Here is a 5905-nt window from a genome sequence, read left to right as displayed (position 1 = left end):
AGGACTGTCTCCGTGGCGCAATTGGCTAGCGCGATCGGCTGTTAACCGAAAAGTCGGAGGTTCGAGCCTACCCGGTGGTTGTGCGGCGCTTTTTTTTCTGTGGGCTGATAGCTTTGAAGATATGTTCTGATGGTGGTGAGAGTGGAGCAGGACTGTCTCCGTGGCGCAATTGGCTAGCGTGATCGGCTGTTAACCGAAAAGTTGGAGGTTCGAGCCCACCCGGTGGTGGTGAAGTGCTTTTTTTCTTTGTGCTGATAGCTTTGAAGATATGTTCTGATGGTGGTGAGAGTGGAGCAGGACTGTCTCCAAGGCGCAATTGGCGAGCGCAATCGGTGTTAACCAAAACGTCGGAGGTTCGAGTCTACCCGGTGGTTGTGCGGCGCTTTTTTTTCTGTGGGCTGATAGCTTTGAAGATATGTTCTGATGGTGGTGAGAGTGGAGCAGGACTGTCTCCGTGGCGCAATTGGCTAGCGTGATCGGCTGTTAACCGAAAGGTTGGAGTTTCGAGCCCAGCCGGCGGTGGTGCGGCGCTTTTTTTTCTTCGGGCTAATAGCTTTGAAGATATGTTCTGATGGTGGTGAGAGTGGAGCACGATTGTCTCCGTGGCGCGATTGGCTAGCGCGATCTGCTGTTAACCGAAAGGTTGGAGGTTCGAGCCCACGCGGTGGTGGTGCGGCGCTTTTTTTGGGCTGATAGCTTTGAAGATATGTTCTAATTGTGGTGAGAGTGGAGCAGGGTTGTCTCCGTAGCGCATTTGGACAGCGCGATCGGCTGTTAACCAAAAGGTCGGAGGTTCGAGCCCACCCAGTGGTGGTGCGGCGCTTTTTTTTCTTTGGGCTGATAGCTTTGAAGATATGTTCCTATGGTGGTGAGAGTGGAGCAGGACTGTCTCCGTGGCGCAATTGGCACGCGCGATCGGCTGTTAACCGAAAAGTCGGAGGTTCGAGCCTACCCGGTGGTTGTGCGGCGCTTTTTTTTCTCTGGGCTGATAGCTTTGAAGATATGTTCTGATGGTGGTGAGAGTGGAGCAGGACTGTCTCCGTGGCGCAATTGGCTTGCGTGATCGGCTGTTAACCGAAAGGTTGGAGTTTCGAGCCCACCCGGCGGTGGTGCGGCGCTTTTTTTTCTTCGGGCTAATAGCTTTGAAGATATGTTCTGATGTTGGTGAGAGTAGAGCAGGACTGTCTCCGTGGCGCAATTGTCTAGCGCGATCGGCTGTTAACCGAAAGGTTGGAGTTGCGATCCCTGCCGGGAGTGGTGTGTTGCTTTTTTCTTTGCGCTGATAGCTTTGAAGATATGTTCTGATGGTAGTGTGAGTGGAGCACGACTGTCTCCATGGCGCAGTTGGCTAGCGCGATCGGCTGTTAACCGAAAGGTTGGAGGTTCGAGCCCACCCGGTGGTGGTGCGGCGCTTTTTTTCTTTGTGCTGATAGCTTTGAAGATATGTTCTGATGGTGGTGAGAGTGGAGCAGGACTGTCTCCGTGGCGCAATTGGCACGCGCGATCGGCTGTTAACCAAAAGGTCGGAGGTTCGAGCCCACCCAGTGGAGGTGCGGCGCTTTTTTTTCTTTGGGCTGATAGCTTTGAAGATATGTTCTTATGGTGGTTAGAGTGGAGCAGGACTGTCTCCGTGGCGCAATTGGCTAGCGCGATCTGCTGTTAACCGAAAGGTTGGAGGTTCGAGCCCACCCGGTGGTGGTGCGGCGCTTTTTTTTCTTTGGGCTGATAGCTTTGAAGATATGTTCTAATTGTGGGGAGAGTGGAGCAGGAAAGTCTCCGTGGCGCAATTGGCCAGCGCGATCGGCTGTTAACCGAAAAGTTGGAGGTTCGAGCCCACCCGGAGGTGGTGCGGTGCTTTTTTTTCTTTGAGCTGATAGGCTTGATGATATGATCTGATGGTGGTGAGAGATGAGCAAGAATGTCTCCGTGGCGCAATGGGCTAGCGCGATCGGCTGTTGACCGAAAGGTTGGAGTTTCGAGCCCTCCCGGGAGTGGTGTGTTGCTTTTTTCTTTGCGATGATAGCTTTGAAGATATGTTCTGATGGTGGTGAGAGTGGAGCAAGACTGTCTCCGTGGCGCAATGGGCTCGCGCGATCGGCTGTTAACCGAAAGGTTGGAGTTTTGTGCCCTCCCGGGATTGGTGTGTTGCTTTTTTCTTTGCGGTAATAGCTTTGAAGATATGTTCTGATGGTGGTGAGAGTGGAGCAGGACTGTCTTCGTTGCGCAATTGGCTAGTGCGATCGGCTGTTAACCGAAAGGTTGGAGGTTCTAGCCCAACCGGTGGTGGTGCGGCGCTTTTTTTTTCTTTGGGGTGATAGCTCTGAAGAAATGTTCTGACGGTGGTGAGAGTGGAGCACGACTGTCTCCGTGGGGCAATTGGCTAGCGCGATCGGCTGTTGACCGAAAGGTTGGAGTTTCGAGCCCTCCCGGGAGTGGTGTGTTGCTTTTTTCTTCGGGCTGATAGCTTTGAAGATATGTTCTTATGGTGGTGAGAGTGGAGCAGGATTGTCTCCGTGGCACAATTGGCTAGCGCGATCGGCTGTTAACCAAAAGGTCGGAGGTTCGAGCCCACCCAGTGGTGGTGCGGCGCTTTTTTTTCTATGGGGTGATAGCGTTGAAGATATATTCTAATTGTGGTGAGAGTTGAGCAGGACTTTCTCCGTGGCGCAATTGGCCAGCGCGATCGGCGGTTAACCGAAAAGTTGGAGGTTCGAGCCCTCCCGGGAGTGGTGTTTTGCTTTTTTCTTTACGCTGATAGCTTTGAAGATATGTTCTGATAGTGGTGAGAGTGGAGCACGACTGTCTCCGTGGTGCAATTGGCTAGCGCGATCGGCTGTTAACCGAAAGGTTGGAGGTTCGAGCCCACCCGGTGGTGGTGCGGTGCTTTTTTTTCTTTGGGCTGATAGCTTTGAAGTTATGTTCTGATGGTGGTGGGAAGGGAGCAAGACTGTCTCCGTGGCGCAATGGGCTAGCGCGATCGGCTGTTGACCGAAAGGTTGGAGTTTCGAGCCCTCCCGTGAGTGGTGTGTTGCTTTTTGCTTCAGGCTGATAGCTTTGAAGATATGTTCTTATGGTGGTGAGAGTGGAGCAGGATTGTCTCCGTGGCGCAATTGGATAGCGCGATCGGCTGTTAACCAAAAGGTCGGAGGTTCGAGCCCACCCAGTGGTGGTGCGGCGCTTTTTTTTCTTTGAGCTGATAGCTTTGAAGATATGTTCTTATGGTGGTGAGAGTGGAGCAGGACTGTCTCCGTGGCGCAATTGGCTAGCGCGATCGGCTGTTAACCGAAAAGTCGGAGGTTCGAGCCTACCCGGTGGTTGTGCGGTGCTTTTTTTTCTGTGGGCTGATAGCTTTGAAGATATGTTCTGATGGTGGTGAGAGTAGAGCAGGACTGTCTCCGTGGTGCAATTGGCTAGCGCGATCAGCTGTTAACTGAAAGGTTGGAGGTTCGAGCCCACCCGGTGGTGGTGCGGTGCTTTTTTTTCTTTGGGATGATAGCTTTGAAGTTATGTTCTGATAGTGGTGAGAAGGGAGCAAGATTGTCTCCGTGGCGCAATGGGCTAGCGCGATCGGCTGTGTACCGAAAGGTTGGAGTTTCGAGCCCTCCCGGAAGTGGTGTGTTGCTTTTTTCTTCGGGCTGATAGCTTTGAAGATATGTTCTTATGGTGGTGAGAGTGGAGCAGGATTGTCTCCGTGGCGCAATTGGCTAGCGCGATCGGCTGTTAACCAAAAGGTCGGAGGTTCGAGCCCACCCAGTGGTGGTGCGGCGCTTTTTTTTCTTTGGGCTGATAGCTTTGAAGATATGTTCTTATGGTGGTGAGAGTGGAGCAGGACTGTTTCCGTGGCGCAATTGGCTAGCGCGATCGGCTGTTAACCGGAAAGTTGGAGGTTCGAGCCCACCCGGTGGTGGTGAAGTGCTTTTTTTCTTTGTGCTGATAGCTTTGAAGATATGTTCTGATGGTGGTGAGAGTGGAGCAGGACTGTCTCCAAGGCGCAATTGGCGAGCGCAATCGGTGTTAACCAAAACGTCGGAGGTTCGAGTCTACCCGGTGGTTGTGCGGCGCTTTTTTTTCTGTGGGCTGATAGCTTTGAAGATATGTTCTGATGGTGGTGAGAGTGGAGCAGGACTGTCTCCGTGGCGCAATTGGCTAGCGTGATCGGCTGTTAACCGAAAGGTTGGAGTTTCGAGCCCAGCCGGCGGTGGTGCGGCGCTTTTTTTTCTTCGGGCTAATAGCTTTGAAGATATGTTCTGATGGTGGTGAGAGTGGAGCACGATTGTCTCCGTGGCGCGATTGGCTAGCGCGATCTGCTGTTAACCGAAAGGTTGGAGGTTCGAGCCCACGCGGTGGTGGTGCGGCGCTTTTTTTTGGGCTGATAGCTTTGAAGATATGTTCTAATTGTGGTGAGAGTGGAGCAGGGTTGTCTCCGTAGCGCATTTGGACAGCGCGATCGGCTGTTAACCAAAAGGTCGGAGGTTCGAGCCCACCCAGTGGTGGTGCGGCGCTTTTTTTTCTTTGGGCTGATAGCTTTGAAGATATGTTCCTATGGTGGTGAGAGTGGAGCAGGACTGTCTCCGTGGCGCAATTGGCACGCGCGATCGGCTGTTAACCGAAAAGTCGGAGGTTCGAGCCTACCCGGTGGTTGTGCGGCGCTTTTTTTTCTCTGGGCTGATAGCTTTGAAGATATGTTCTGATGGTGGTGAGAGTGGAGCAGGACTGTCTCCGTGGCGCAATTGGCTTGCGTGATCGGCTGTTAACCGAAAGGTTGGAGTTTCGAGCCCACCCGGCGGTGGTGCGGCGCTTTTTTTTCTTCGGGCTAATAGCTTTGAAGATATGCTCTTATGTTGGTGAGAGTAGAGCAGGACTGTCTCCGTGGCGCAATTGTCTAGCGCGATCGGCTGTTAACCGAAAGGTTGGAGTTGCGATCCCTCCCGGGAGTGGTGTGTTGCTTTTTTCTTTGCGCTGATAGCTTTGAAGATATGTTCTGATGGTAGTGTGAGTGGAGCACGACTGTCTCCATGGCGCAGTTGGCTAGCGCGATCGGCTGTTAACCGAAAGGTTGGAGGTTCGAGCCAACCCGGTGGTGGTGCGGCGCTTTTTTTCTTTGTGCTGATAGCTTTGGAGATATGTTCTGATGGTGGTGAGAGTGGAGCAGGACTGTCTCCGTGGCGCAATTGGCACGCGCGATCGGCTGTTAACCAAAAGGTCGGAGGTTCGAGCCCACCCAGTGGAGGTGCGGCGCTTTTTTTTCTTTGGGCTGATAGCTTTGAAGATATGTTCTTATGGTGGTTAGAGTGGAGCAGGACTGTCTCCGTGGCGCAATTGGCTAGCGCGATCTGCTGTTAACCGAAAGGTTGGAGGTTCGAGCCCACCCGGTGGTGGTGCGGCGCTTTTTTTTCTTTGGGCTGATAGCTTTGAAGATATGTTCTAATTGTGGGGAGAGTGGAGCAGGAAGGTCTCCGTGGCGCAATTGGCCAGCGCGATCGGCTGTTAACCGAAAAGTTGGAGGTTCGAGCCCACCCGGTGGTGGTGCGGTGCTTTTTTTTCTTTGAGCTGATAGGCTTGATGATATGATCTGATGGTGGTGAGAGATGAGCAAGAATGTCTCCGTGGCGCAATGGGCTAGCGCGATCGGCTGTTGACCGAAAGGTTGGAGTTTCGAGCCCTCCCGGGAGTGGTGTGTTGCTTTTTTCTTTGCGATGATAGCTTTGAAGATATGTTCTGATGGTGGTGAGAGTGGAGCAAGACTGTCTCCGTGGCGCAATGGGCTCGCGCGATCGGCTGTTAACCGAAAGGTTGGAGTTTTGAGCCCTCCCGGGATTGGTGTGTTGCTTTTTTCTTTGCGGTAATAGCTTTGAAGATATGTTCTGATGGTGGTGAGAGTGGAGCAGGACTGTCTTCGTTGCGC

The sequence above is a fragment of the Rhipicephalus microplus genome, unplaced genomic scaffold (assembly GCF_043290135.1).
Source record: "Rhipicephalus microplus isolate Deutch F79 unplaced genomic scaffold, USDA_Rmic scaffold_29, whole genome shotgun sequence".
Taxonomy (NCBI): Eukaryota; Metazoa; Arthropoda; class Arachnida; order Ixodida; family Ixodidae; genus Rhipicephalus; species Rhipicephalus microplus.
Note: the sequence above shows the minus strand (reverse complement) of the source record.